Here is a 15,136-nt window from a genome sequence, read left to right as displayed (position 1 = left end):
AGCATCCCTGTGTGATGAAATGGGAAAAATCAGAGGAAGGTGTCTAGGTGAGGGGACCTCAACATGCTTCAACTTGTATTTATTAAGTGCTTTCTCTGCCTATCAGAAGAGAGACAAAAGTTCTGCTTACTGGACTGTCGTATAACCTCCGTTTCCCATCCCCTTTTCTATTCGAATCTTCACCATTTGATGGCTAAAATTAAAAAGACTGACAATACCACATTTTGATGAGAATGTGGAGCAACTGGAACTTTCAGACATTGCTGTTGGGAGTGTAAAATGGTACAACCACTTTGGAAACAGTTTGGCAGCTTCGTCTAAATTAAACGTAGACATACCATGCAATCCAGCAATCTCACTTCTAGGTAAACTAAAACATATCTCCAATGGTGTGCTGGTAAATGTTTAACAACCACCTCTCTAGGAAATAAAAAGCTCTAAAAAAAAGAAAAGCGTTTCCTGGGGCTGGCCCCCTGGCATAGTGGTTGAGTTCGTGCACTCTGCTTTAGCAGCCCAGGGTTCGTGGGTTCGGATCCCGGGTGCAGACCTACACACGGCTCATCAAGTCATGCTGTGGCAGCGTCCCACATAGAAAATAGAGGAAGATTGGCACAGACGTTAGCTCAGGGCCAATCTTCCTCACACCCACACAAAAAGAGCGTTTGCCAACTATGGTGTGAATACTCCCAACATGGCTTATGTCAAACTACTAATATGACATCACTGAAGCAGAGTTAAGAACAGATTTGCAGGGGCTGGCCCCGTGGCCGAGCGGTTAAGTTCGTGCGCTCCGCTGCAGGCGGCCCAGTGTTTCGTTGGTTCGAATCCTGGGCGCGGACATGGCACTGCTCGTCAGACCACGCTGGGGCGGCGTCCCACATGCCACAACTAGAAGAACCCACAACGAAGAATACACAACTATGTACTGGGGGGCTTTGGGGAGAAAAAGGAAAAAATAAAATCTTTAAAAAAAAAAAAAAAAAAGAACAGATTTGCAAAATCAGCTTGGGTGAGCCGGGCACAGCATGCTACTGCAATATGTCCACGCAAAAACTTGTACTCAAATGTTCCTATTAGCTTTATTCATAATAACAAACAAGTGGAAACAGCTCAGGTGTCCAACAACGTAAGAATTGACAGAGAAACAATGGGATCAATGAAAAGGAACAAACTACTTCACACGTCTATGACTCTCATAGACATAAGGTTGAGTGAAAGAAGCCAGACACAGAAGAGAAATACCGTATTATTTCAATTGTATGAAATTCTATGCCAAGCAACACTAATCTCTAGTGAAGGAAATCAGACTAGTTGTCTCGGGGGAGAATGACGGCGAAGGGCATAAAGGAACTTTTGGAGGTGATTGCGCTGTTCAGTATGCATTTGTCAAAATTCATTGAACTCTATACTGAAAACGGATACATTTTATTTTATGTAAAATATACCTCAATTAAAAAGTGCAGGGCCAAAAACATGGCTTCAAACATAATTCTAAATATTTTGATGGCTTACAAATTCTTATTGGTTAGAGAAATTCTTTTTAATTCTCTATCCTGAAATTGAATCACTGGACCCTGCATCCCGAACTCCCAGCGCAGGAGGCCTGGCGGCAACCTGGGCGCTAGACGGGGTCAGGAACAACTCCTGTGAGAGCTCAGTCCGGGGCTCCAAAATGCTCGCCAGGAGGAAGAATAACTTGGGGGATGGGGTGAGTGCACTTTAAATTTCAGTTCATTTAAATATTACTTAATTTGTTGAAAAACTTTCATTGCTAGGCAGTATTTGAAGACAGATTTCTGGCTGCGTTGCACACCGTTTACAAAAAGACGAACAAAATCCCACTGTAAGCTCACTGCGCATGTGCTGTGCGGGGAGAACGAGGCGGGGAGGGGGGAGGCGTGCGCGGCCCACTCAAGGGCAATCCTTTCTCCCAAGGACTCATAGACTCGCTCCAAACCCATCCCAACTGGCACGTCAGCCAAGTACCTCACAGGTACCTGACAAGCCATGACGGCCTTTGAAGTCGACTTGGGTTTTTATCGTCATCATCACATTAAAACCATCAGAAGCACCATGTGTTAAAACAAAAATTAAAACCTGAACTAGCTCATTCTGGTTTCCTGACATGCCCCTGGAAATTATCCACCTAGAAATCTTAAACAGTTTTTAAGTGGTTGTTGGTTTTTATTATTCTTGATTTTAAATTCTTAGAAACGTATCTGAAAAAAGTACAAAAATCTGTGTTCACCAACGCTGTTCTAATGCTATCCATTTTACAGCTGAGCAAACTGAGGCTCAGGCTGCCCTAACCGGAGGGATGGCGGAGAGAGCGCTCCAGGAATTCGAGTCTGATAAAAAGTGTTTGAACGAGAGTGCAGGCCAGAGGCACCTCCTTAAGGAATCTTGGATCCACCCCAGCGGGCCTGTGCCTCTCCTCTAAGACCTGCCACTCCCATTTCCCAAGGCCACCGCCCTCGCCCGCTCCTGCGGCCGCCTGGAAAACGCCACCTCTGAGACCCCATCGCAATGCCTCCCTCTCAGCTACCCATTTCAAGAGAGAAGAGCACGCACACACATTTCACTGAGGGCCAGACCGAGGCTCAGCTGGACGCCCTACAGGCCTGACTCAGCGCCCTCAACTATGGGTCCTGAGGCCACCGCAGCGGTCTGCAGGGAGCCACTCTGCGCTCCAGGCCCCCGACAGGCAGCGAGGTCAGCCAATGGCAATGCAGCGGAGGGCGGGCTTTGGGATGCCGCAGGCATTTGATAGGCTCTACCTCACCCCCGGCGTTTAGCAGTGAGAGGACCGCGGACTTCCAGACTCCGAGAAGCGGCTGACAGACCAAGAGCTGCGCACGGTGGGTGGGCTTTGGGCCGTCCCAGCCAATGGGAGGTGGTGCGGGCTTGAGACTTGCTACAAACGAGCCACTTAATGTTATTTTTAAATTAGTGGCAATGCAACCGTAATTGTTCCATCTAAAGCAGAGCTTGGAAGTTTCCACTTCTGAATATATTTCTCGAAGAGATTTTTAATACACAACCACGGAGTCAAAAGTGGGGGAAATTTACAAGTGAACCTACACATTACTTTTAACTTTAATTTTCCTTATTAAAAAGTCTTTCCTAACCAAATGCATTGAATAGTAATTTGAGTTTGCAATCCCCGTGATCCAAATTGAGGAAGGGTTCTTTTGTTTTGAATTAATTTTTTTAAAGACTATTATCTGCTATATACGGTACTTCCATTTTTTCACAAAATTAAACGAACATGCAGGTTGGTGTATTTTCAATTTCCAAACCCAAGAATCACATGAGTAGAAAAAAAATGAGTTGTCAGTTATTTCTCAAAAAAGCTGGGGAAAAAAGAAAAGAATAATTAAGCCAAATAACAGTCCTGCAATTTTGTTATTAAAGATTTGATCTGATGAGGAAATCTTTTGGTAAGTATGCTTATTTCTTAGAAATAAAACTCAAGTATGAAGATATTTAATAGTCAAGCAACGGGATCAATATAAACCTACAAACACTGAGCAGTGGAGCCAGCGTTGAGATGCCATGGACAGTGACAGTCACCTCTGGCCCTCCCTGGTGGCTCCCTTGGTAAGGATCACTATTCAATATGGTCAGTAATAACTTTTAAGTTTTTAACTAAACAAACGAACAAAAAGCAGTTTCCCAAAAGGAAGTGATTCTGAAGTGTCTGCTTTTGGTTTTCATCAGAAATGCATTTGGTAAAAATCTTCTCAAGGTTAGCACATACACACTGTCCCACGGGCCCATCATAGATGAATAAAAAAGCTTAATATCTGTTGGTTTACATCACACATTTTTAATAAATTTCTATTCAATTTATAAAACCATTGTAAATGACATTTCAAACAAAAGTACTCCATTATAAATGAGATTTCAGACAAATGTACTCCAAATAAGTTTTCATTATTTTTGGATAAATGACCCACATGTGATCTTTGCTATATCATTCTTGATACAATGCATGTATTATATATAGTCCTTTGTATATATAAAAGAATTCCTCAGGGGCTGGCCCCGAGGCCGAGTGGTTAAGTTCTCGCACTCTGCTTTGGCAGCTCGGGGTTTCTCCGGTTCGGATGCTGGGTGCGGACCTAGCACCGCTCATCAAGCCATGCTGTGGCGGTGACCCACATGCCACAACTAGAAGGACCCACAACCAAAATATACAACTATGTACTGGGGGGCTTTGGGGAGAAGAAGGAAAAAAATAAAATAATAACTCAGTTTTTGTGCCACTCATGTAAATGTTGTGTACCGTCATGGAGTATGAGAAAATCCATTCTGAAGTTACCCAGAATGCCTTAGGACTTGACCACTTGTCTAGTTAGAGTGTGTGAGTATCCCCATGTCCTGCTGTGTAACTGCGTGACCTTGGACAAATTGTTTCCCCTGTCCACGTCTCAGTTTCCTTATCTTCAGTATTTTTTTTAAAGTACTTCCGTCGTAGGGTTGTAGTAAGATTCTGTGAACTAATCTATATCAAACTTTACACAGTGCCTGATTCACAGTGACTATGCAGTAATTATTAGCTATTCCTGTTATCACTATCATCACCACTGATATTATGAAAATATCAAAGCAAAGATCTATATCCCTTGGCAGAACTTGTTGTATGATGCAGGTTCAAGGATGTTGACAGGGTTACAAGATATTAAACATCCCAAAGAATCCAATATGAAGGCTAATTTCGGAAGGCTCAGTCCCAGGGTCGACAAATGTTTTAGCCATCCTGGTGGCCTGCGGGTACTCAGCTCAGGCAGTGCTATGGCCTTGAGAAGGTCAGCTCCCTTCCTCCCCTTCCCTTTCCTTTTCGCAGATACCCTTTAGAAGGTTGATGAAATTCCCTTTTATCCTAATTTTCTGGGAGTTTTTATCGAAAGGAATGTCAGATTTTGTGAAATGCTTTTCTGCATCTTTTAGATGATCATATGATTTTCTTTTCTAATTTGTTATGGTCATTGTGGTGAAGTACATTGATTGATTTTCAAATCTTAAACCAATTCTGCATTCCTGGGATAAACCACACTTGATCGTAATGTATTGCCATTTTAATATCTTATGGAATTTGACTCGCCAAAATTTTGTTTAGAATTTTTGCTCTATGTTACTGAAGGGTAGCAGTCTGTAGTTTTCTTTTCTGGTAAATTCTTTGTCTGATTTTGGTATGAGGATAATGCTGGCTTTCTAGGATGAGTTGGGAGGGATTTCCACCTCTCCAATTTTTTGCAAGAGTTTTGTATAGAATTGTTATTATTTCCTCCTTAATGTTTGGTAGATTCACCAGTGAAACCACTTGGGCCTGGAGTTTTCTTTGCAGGAACATTTTAAACTACAATTTCAATTTCTTTGGTAGATATGGGGCTATTCACGTTATCTTCTGGAGTGAGCCTTGGTTGAATTTGCCCATTTCACCCAAGTTGTCAAATTTATTGCCATCAAGTGGTTTATAATATTGCTTTATTATCCTTTTTAATATCCATAGAATCTGTAATCATGTCACCTCTTTCATTCCTGCTTTTGGTAAGTTGTGCCCTTTTTCCCCTCATCAGTCTGGCTAGAGGTTTATCAGGGTTTTTTTTGAAGAACTTTATTTTTTGTTTTTAAAGATTGGCACCTGAGCTAACATCTGTTGCCAATTTTTTTCTTCTTCTCCCCAAAGTCCCCCCACGTACATAGTTGTATATTCTAGTTGTAGGTCCGTCTGGTTGTGCTGTGTGGGATGCCGCCTCAGCATGATTTGATGAGCAGTGCCATGTCTGCACCCAGGATCCGAACCTGCAAAACCCTGGGCTGCCGAAGTGGAGTGTGCAAACTTAACCATTTGGCCATGGGGCCAGGCCTCTCTCTGGTGCTTTTCACTTTTCTGTTTCATTGAGTTCTACTTTGATCTTTATTAGTTCCTTCCTTCTGCTTACTTTGAGTTGAATTTGCTCCTCCTTTTTTAGTTGCTCAATGTGGAAGCTGAGGTCATTGATTTGAGATTTTTCTTATTTTCTAATATAGGTATTTTCCTCAAATACTGCATTAGCAGCATCCCACAAATTATGATATATTTTCCTTTTTGTTTAGTTTAAGATTTTTAAAATTTTCCTCTTGATGTCTTCTTTGATCTGTAAGTTATTTAGAAGTGTGTTATTTCATTTCCAAATATTTGGGGGTTTCCCAAGGATCCTTCTGTTATGGGTTTCTGCCTGCTGGATCTGTCCTTTGCCCAGAAAGGGGTGTTGAAGTCTCCGACTAGGATAGTGGATTCATCCATTCTTGGTTTCTAATTCAATTTCCTTTGGGTCAGAGAACGTACTTTGTATGACTTTAATCCTTATGAATGTATTGAGACATGTTTTACGGCCCAAAATATGGTCTATTTCGGTAAACGTTCCATGTACACTTGAGAAGAACGTATATTCCGCTAGTGTAGGGTGGACTGTTCTGTACAGGTCACTCAAGTCAAGCTGGTTAATAGTGTTGTTATAAACTGCATTGCATTCCCCCAAATTCATATGTCGAAGCCCTACCCCCCAATGTGACTATATCTGTATATGGGGCCTTTAAAGAGGCGATTAAGGTTCAATGAGGTCGTAAGGGCGGGACTCTAATCCAATCGGACAAGTGTCCTTATAAGAAGAGGGAGAGATACCAGGATGCGCACACACAGAGAAAAGGCCATGTGAGGACACGGCAAGAAGGCGGCCGTCTGCAAGCCAAGGAGAGAGGAGGCCTTAGGAGAAATAAACTTTCCAACATCTTGATCTTGGACTTCCAACCTCCAGAACTGTGAGAAAATAAATGTCTGTTGTTTATACCACTCAGTCTGTGGTATTTTGTTATGGCAGCCTGAGCTGAATATTACAGTGTTGTTCATGTCTACTATATCCTTGTTGATTTTCTGCCTACTTGTTCTATCAGCTTTTGAAAGAAGGTTATTGAAATCTCTATTTCTCCTTGCAGTTCTATCACTTTTTACTTCATGTATTTGGCGCTCTGTTATTAGGTGCATAAATGTTTAAGATTGTTATGTTTTCTTGATTGATTGCTTTATAATCATGAAATGACCTTCTTTTCTGTGATATATTCTTTGTTGTGAAATCTGCACTGTGTGACATTCATATAGCCACTCCAGCTTTCGTTTCACTAGTGTTAGCACAATGTATCTGTTCCCATTCTTTTACTTTTAACCTATTTCTGTTTTTATATTTAAAGTGTGTTTCTTGTAGGCAGCACATAGTAGTATCTTGCCAATCTGTGCCTTTTAATTTGAGTGTTCAGACCATTTATGTTCAATGTGATTATTGATATGGTTAGGTTCTAGTCTATCATCTTGCTATTCATTTTCTATTACAGTCATGCATCACTTAACGATGGGGACATGTTCTGAGAAATGCATCATTAGGCGATTTTGCCATTGTGTGAACATCAGAGTGTACTTACACAAAACTAGATGGTATAGCCTAGGTATAGCCACACCTAGGCTCTATGGTACTAAGCTTATGGGACCACCATTGTAAATGTGGTCCATCATTGACTGAAATGTTGTTATGCAGCACATGGCTGTAGTCCCTTTTCTGCTTTTTGTGCCCTTTTCTCTCTTTTTCTGTCATCTTTTGGACTGAGTATTTTTATGATAATTCCATGTTATCTCCTTTGTGGACTTATGGACTATAATTTTTGTTATTTTAGTGGCTGCTTGAAGCTTTATAGTAAACATATTTAACTTATTATAGTCTACCCTCAAGTGACAATATACCACTTCATATATAGCAAAAGAAGTTTATCATAGTATCCTTCCATTTCTTCCCTCCTGAGATATGTGCTATTGTTGTCATGCATTATACTTTTATGTATGTTATAAACCCTATATACATTATTTTTTTGTTTAAACAGGTAATTATCTTTTAAAGATATTTAAATAATATTCTAAGAGGTTCAATATACAAAAGCTTGTATGTTTACCCATGTAGTTACCACTTCCAGTGCTCTTCATTCCTTTGCGTAGGTCCTGATTTCCATCTGGGATCATTTGCCTTCTGCCTGAAGGACTTCCTTTAACATTCCTTGTGGTACAGGTCTGCTGGTGAGAATTCCTTCAGCCTTTGTATTCTGAAAGCACCTTTATTTCTCCTATTTTTAAAGTTATCTTTGAAATTAAACTTTTCATTTTGAGATAATTGTAGATTCACATGCAGTTGTAACAAATATTACAGAGAGATCTGTATACCCTCTTCCAAATTTCCCCCAATGGCAACATATGCCAAACTCTAGTACACTGTCACAGCCAGGAGGCCTCCTTAACTTGAAGAGTCCCCTGGGCTCACCTCATTCCTGGCCCTGTGCTGCGGTCTGGAAACTCCCTCAAGGCAGTAAGCTGAGACAGTCACAGGGCTCACCTGCTTTACTTCCTGTTTCTCAGGGATCACTGTCCTTCATTGCCGGATATAGAGTGTCTTAAAAACCATTGTTCCTTATACAGTGCTGTATGTCAATTATAGCTCAATGAAACTGGAAAAAAATTCTGGTTTCATTTATATCGTCTGAGACTTTTTGGTTCTTTCAGATGGGAGGTTAATTCTGGTCTCCGTTACTTCATCTTGGCTGGAAAGAGAAGTACTTCCTCCTTTTCTTAATCATTTCACACAATCTGCCAAACCAAGACCTTGGTGTGTTTTCCAAAATAATGATCCAGCTCTGGCCAAAGTCTCTTTGAAAGCGGCTGTTTCCCTGAAACTTTTGTGGTTTTTCTTTCCCACACTGGCAGGAGAAATTTTTCCACACACAGCATCCTTCCTCTTGAGCCCTGTCTGTCATCCCTGGGTTTAATTCTAGGTTAGCAGTTAAGTGCTTGATATAGAAACAGTCTAGGGGCTGGCCCTGTGGCCTACTGGTTAAGTTCGTGCACTCTGCTCGGGCAGCCCAGGGTTTCATCGGTTTGGATCCCAGGCACGGACATGGCACCACTCATCAGGCCATACTCAGGCGGGGTCCCACAAAGCACAACCAGAAGGACCTCCAACTAGAATATGCAACTATGTACCCAGGGGCTTTGGGGAGAAGAAAGAAGGAAAGAAAGAAGGAAAGAAAAGAAAAGAAAGAAAGAGTCTAGTTATTTATATGAAACATAAATACCTTCAGGCATAGAGAGAATATTCTCTGAGCCTTCTGAAAAATCTTTATTGTGCTGCGGAATTCCATACTCAGCTTTTATATTTAAAGAGATTTTACCAATATATTTATGGGGAACAAATGCATCTAGTATGTTCAGCTTGTTGTTTATGGAAGAGAATGAAGGCATCTTCGCCATATGTTATGAACTGAATGTTGGGTCCCCCCAAAATTCATATACTGAAGCTCTAACTCCCAATGTGGCTGTATTTGGGTATGTGGCCTCTAACGAAGTAATTAAGGTTAAATAAGGTCATAAGGGTGGGGCCCTGATCTGATGGATTAGTGTCATTATAAGAAGAAACACCAGAGAGCACTCACATGCTTCCTCTCCTTCTCTCCCTCTCTTCTTCTCTTGCTCTTGCTCTTCTCTCTCCCTCCTTCCCTCCCTTCCTCCTTCTTCCCTCCTCTTCACAAAGAAGAGGTCATGTGAGCCCACAGTGAGATGGCAGTCACCTATGAGCCAAGAGAAGAGGTCTCAGAATGAAACCAACCCTGACAGCACCTTGACCTTGGACTTCCAGCCTCCAGAACTGTGAGAAATAAATACCTGTTGTTTAAGCCGCCCAGTCTATGATATTTCATTATAGCAGCTCCAGAAGACTAATACACTATATTTCTCATTCAAGGATGGGAATCTGAGGACATTTATTCCCTCTAGATTACACAACATTTCTGTCTCAGATTCCTGTTCTCAATAACTATGTGAACAAAGCTGATGTCATCAAAGGGCATGGAAGGAAAATATTTAAAATGTCTCTTTATCAGTATTCCCTTGGGAAATCACTAAAAAATAACAAGTTCTTGGTATTCACAAATGCACACTCACTCAAAGAACCTTTGCAATTTTATAGATAATGCCTAGTTTTCCAGTCTAAATATCATTCTTTCTCATGGGCACCCTTTTGCAATACAGAAGGAGAAAGAGATGTCTTGTGGCAGTAATGTAGAGCGAGGTGTCCAAAGTCGGCATCAATTCAGGCAGAAGTTGGCAAAGATGAGGTTGGAGGAAGTGAAGAGAATCAGACCCCCTTTCTTCCCTCCATGGTCCCAAGAATGAGGAGGCCGAACTTGCCGGGGGACTGAATGAGGGGACATAGACCTGCCTTTGCCGACAGGGCCAAGTCCAGCTCTCTAAACCTGTGTCCACTCCTTTATTCCCAATCTTGCTCCTGTAATAATGTCATTTGTATTGTAATATTAGAAGAATTTTAATCCATACTAAAAACATGTGATGCTGAAGCTATTAAGAATGCCACAAGGGCCAGCCCTGTGGCCGAGTGGTTGAGCTCACGCGCTCCGCTTCAGCGGCCCAGGGTTTCACCGGTTTGGATCCTGGGCGCGGACATGGCACCGCTCATCAGGCCACGCTGAGGCGGTGTCCCACATGCCACAACTAGAAGGACCCACAACTAGAAGGACCCACAACTAAAAATACACAACTATGTACCGGGGGGCTTTGGGGAGAAAAAGGAAAAAATAAAATCTTTAACGAAAAAAAAAGAATGCCACAGAAGGATGAGTTTCTCTTAAAGTTTTCTCTTTAAAAGTTCAAGCTCCCGTGGAAATGGCACTTCCTAATTCTGAAGAGCAATGTTGGCACTGTTAGGTCCTAGAACATTTAAGATCCTTCCTGTCACCCATCATCACCTGATGCTTTATTGTCATTGTCTACCTCCCTATCTCTCTCTCGCACTGTCTCGTTTTCTTCATGCAAATTATTTTCTATCTCAAAGTTTTCAAGGCTCTTAAAACTAGCAATTACTAAACTAGAAAGCTTTACTGTGCCAAGTGTTTCCTAAAGTGCAGGCCTGCTAGTGGCACTGTTGAAAGACCAACAGACTTAGTCATTTACATTGTGCTAAAAATTTCTATTTCAAAAAGATACAAATATTTTACTCTGATCTCAAATGTTTCTGTTCAGATTAATCTTAAAATTTATGTCATACAAAAGTATAAGAAACAAAAAAGGCTAAGGTGGTGAAAACCATTTTTATCCTCAATATGAGGTTTTAATTCAGGTAAAATCCTTACATTTCTAGAGCACCATTTTTCTTTTATACAATCAATGGGCAGATTTTTAGGTTTAATCCAACAGGCTGAGTGCTTTAGTATTTTTTTTTTTTTTGGAAGGCGTTATTTTCATTTTCTCAGTTTAGAACAGAAAAAAAATACATAGTAGGCATCATTTATTGAACATATAAATTATACTTGATTGTTATATCTTAAATTTGTATCCTATAAGCTTATTAAATTCATTTAATAGTTCCAGTAGTTGTTTTATCAATTTCTTGGGATTTTCTGTGTAGACAACCATGTCATCTACCTTTTCCTTGCAGTGACTAGGAAAACTATTATGAAAGTGAGTAGAAATGTGAGAATGTGTTTTGTTTTTCCATTTTGTTTTGTAATATAGTGAATTATATTAAATGATGTGTGAATGTTGAACTGATGCTGCATTGCTGCAATAAATCCCACTTGGTCATAGTGTATTATTTTTACACGTTGTTGGGTTTGAGTCACTAATATTGTACTATAGGTTTATCAATATCCATAAGGAATATTGATTACTTTTCATTTTTGTTGATGTCTTTGTCAGGTTTTGGTTTGGGGATTATGCTGGCTTCATGAAACTAATTGTAAAGTGCTCCCTGTTTCTGTGTTTTGTGAAAGAGTTTCTTGATTAAGGTTAATTATTTTTTTCCTGAGGAAGATTTGCCCTGAGCTAACATCTGTGCCAATCTTCCTCTATTTTTTTTGCATGTGGGACACCTCCACAATGTGACTGGTGCTTGAAGTAGGTCTGCACCTGGGATCCAAACCCATGAACCTGGGCCACTGAAGTGGAACGTGCAGAACTTCAACCAGTTGGCCATGGGGCCTTAGTGCCTTCGTATTTGTACAAAGTAGTGAAACCAGTGAACAGTTAGCCATTAACGATTAGGTAGCTAGTAACTAAAGTGGGTTTTTTGCAATTACTAATTACAGCTTTTAGTTGTTCCCCCACCCACTGTTGCTGTGCTGCTTAGGCAATATGCTATCTGACTCCCACTAGGTTCCTATAGATAACAGCTCCGTGGCGTCTGGGTCACCATGGTAATGGGTGTTTGAGCTGTTTTTCAGGAATTAGGACCCCATTGTCCAGTTCAGGCCGGTTGAGACTACCAGCTCATTAACTGGGCCCGTGCAGACGCCTGATAAGTGATCTTTTGATGTCAAGGGGCTAAAAAATTCCACCCTCAGATCATACTAACACCACCATTTTGTGATCATGAGTCCTATGAAGGGCCATGAAATTGGACTACGCTTGCGCAGATCACTAATTACCTCACTTCTCCTCACCTCCAATCATCTATCCCCACACTCCAGACCACCTTGCCCTCTACCCCATAAACATCCCTGCGTCCCCATTTTTGGGGAGGTGGATCTGAGATTGATTCTCCTGCCTCCTCGCTTGGCTGCTTTATGATTAAATCCTTTCTCTTTGCAAACTTGTCATCTCAGTGACTGGCATAATCACGCGGTGGGCAAAACAAACCTGATTCGGTAACACTAAGAGAAATCTAAACTTGGTTAAGGGATTTTTTCCATTTACATCTTCATTCAAAATGCACACATTTCACAGTAGGCTGAAGCTTTTCAACCTTGAGGTGTAATCTAGATATAAAATATTAACTGTATATTAAATACATAGGTTTGTTGAAACCATTTACCTTGAACCCAAAGACCCATCCATCTGATCAGGTTGTCATTTCCTTTAAAACTTGACAGCATGGGCAGCAAGATAGAAAGGTGGTATTGCAGGTTGGGTTCTCTAACAAACAGGCCCTGCGACGGAGTTTAGTGTGCAACCTGTTTATTTGAGAGTGTTCTTGGTATCGGTGCACATGGAGGGGAAGGGGGCCCAGAGTGGACAGAGGGACAAGTTGAGCTGTTATGTGCAGTCCCTGGGACAGCCTTGACTGATCATGCAGGGAAGTTCTTTGGAGTCAAGCAAGGGGCCCTGGCCCTTTTGTCAATCCTTAACTAGATTAACCAGCCTAACTCTTGCCCCAAGCAATTGCTGATCAGGTTTCTTACTGTAATTTCTGCTTTTTGGCTTTTTAAATTTCTCCAAACTGGGGTAGATAAAGCGGACTTGTTTGGGGCCCTTTAATGTTGGGGGACCAGCAGGGGGTCCCTTTGGTCCACCCAACCTTAGGTAGTACTATATTAAAACTTTGTTTTAACCCCATCAATGTCCATGTTATTTATCCCATTTCTTAATAACCACCTCAAGATTTCCATGATTCTTCCCTTTCAGCATAATATTAACCATCTTTCCCATGAGGGAAAGCTGAAACTGTAAATTCCATTAAGTTCTTAAGACTAATTGTTATATTTCTTGTATCCACCTTTCTAATTTGATCTTTCCATAGGTACCAATAAAACTGCTGTTTATGATAAGAGCTCTCTAAAAAATTTCCAATTTAAGTGATCCATTGTCTGGCCATTGATAAGCAGGATCTCAATAGTAACTCAAACCAACAAGCCTTTTATGGCTTAACCATGGACGTAAGAGATATCCCCAAAGGAGGGTGCAAAAGAAGCAGCCCTCACAAGATCCAGAAAGTTTGCTCCCAAAAATAGTCTAAGAAAGCAAAGGCCTTAGTTGCACAGGCAATAAGGATGGTATAGTGAAAACAGTGTCTCTGATCTCCAACAGGAAGATGGGACGCCTCCAGTCACAAACCCACTAATTTGTGACACCAGGCAGATGCTACTGGAATGGGACTTTTCCAGCACTAAAAAAGCAATGAAGGTTGAGATGACAAAGGCCCCTAGTGGACTGGGACCCCTTATGACAAATTCCCCTAAGAGCTGACACAATCGGACAAGGAGCTGGGTGCTTCAGAACCCCAATCTATTTGGCCGGCTGCCAAGATACCCACTGGTACATGCATCCTCCACTGGTGGAAACCAGAGAGAATATTCTCACCGGTATAAAGTCAAGCTCTCAGGACATAGAACTAAGACAAATACAGCAGACAGAGACAAAGAAAAACAGCAACCATCTCTGGTAGGAAAAAGATCAATAAAGTCAAGAGTACTCTAACAAATGTACTAGAGTCACTAAATCCAAGAAAGTAGTTTCACAGATCTTTTCTCCTGCTAATCTAAATTTAGAAAAGGGAAAAACTCACCACTCTCACTTCCATTGGACCCTGCGGGCAGAGATCCGGGAGGCTGATATGGTAAGAACTCTTACCTCCTGCCGTCTCTTGTCAGAGGTCCAGGATCTGTCAGCTGCAGTAGTCCCGATGCGAGCAGCGTCCAGCCAGTTAAGTTTTTCCCATCTTGGTTGCCAACTGTAGAGGAGGAAGAAATTTTTCTCTGCCCTTCTAGGTTCTTCTTGCTGATCTAAGAATTAAATTGGCATGAGAAAGATTAACAGGAGAAAATCAAAGTTTAATAACATGTATACATGGGAGAAACCCAGGAAAACTGAGTAACTAGCTAAAATGGCTGAGGCCCTTACCTTAAATACCATTCTCAGCCAAAGACAAAAGATGTGGGGATGGGGAGAGTCAAGGACTTCAAAGGGAAGGAAGGCAATTCACAGGTAGGTGAAAAGAAGCAAATGGTCAGAAAACAAGTGTTTGGCCACACAGAAACAGAAGAACACAGAGGGGAGCCCAACGAAGCAAAATTTTAAGATTCCTCCCTGTCTACCATCTAGTTCATATTATGCTAAGGTATAGCTTGTTTCCTGAGACAGGTTTTTTTAATCTGAATTCTTTTAGGCAGCTAAAGGGAGGTAACAAGAAAAACTTTCTGAGTCTTCTGTTTCTTAAAATTAATCAGCCTAAAATAATCCTCATGCTAAAGAGACACATATTGGGTGACACATTTTGTTCCTCTTAAAGGCTTTCTTCCAGGTTTGCAGACTTCCAACTTCTTGCTGTAT

The sequence above is a fragment of the Equus caballus genome, chromosome X (assembly GCF_041296265.1).
Source record: "Equus caballus isolate H_3958 breed thoroughbred chromosome X, TB-T2T, whole genome shotgun sequence".
In the NCBI taxonomy this organism is placed as follows: Eukaryota; Metazoa; Chordata; class Mammalia; order Perissodactyla; family Equidae; genus Equus; species Equus caballus.
The sequence above is the reverse complement of the archived record's forward strand: the minus strand, read 5'-3'. Positions refer to the sequence as shown.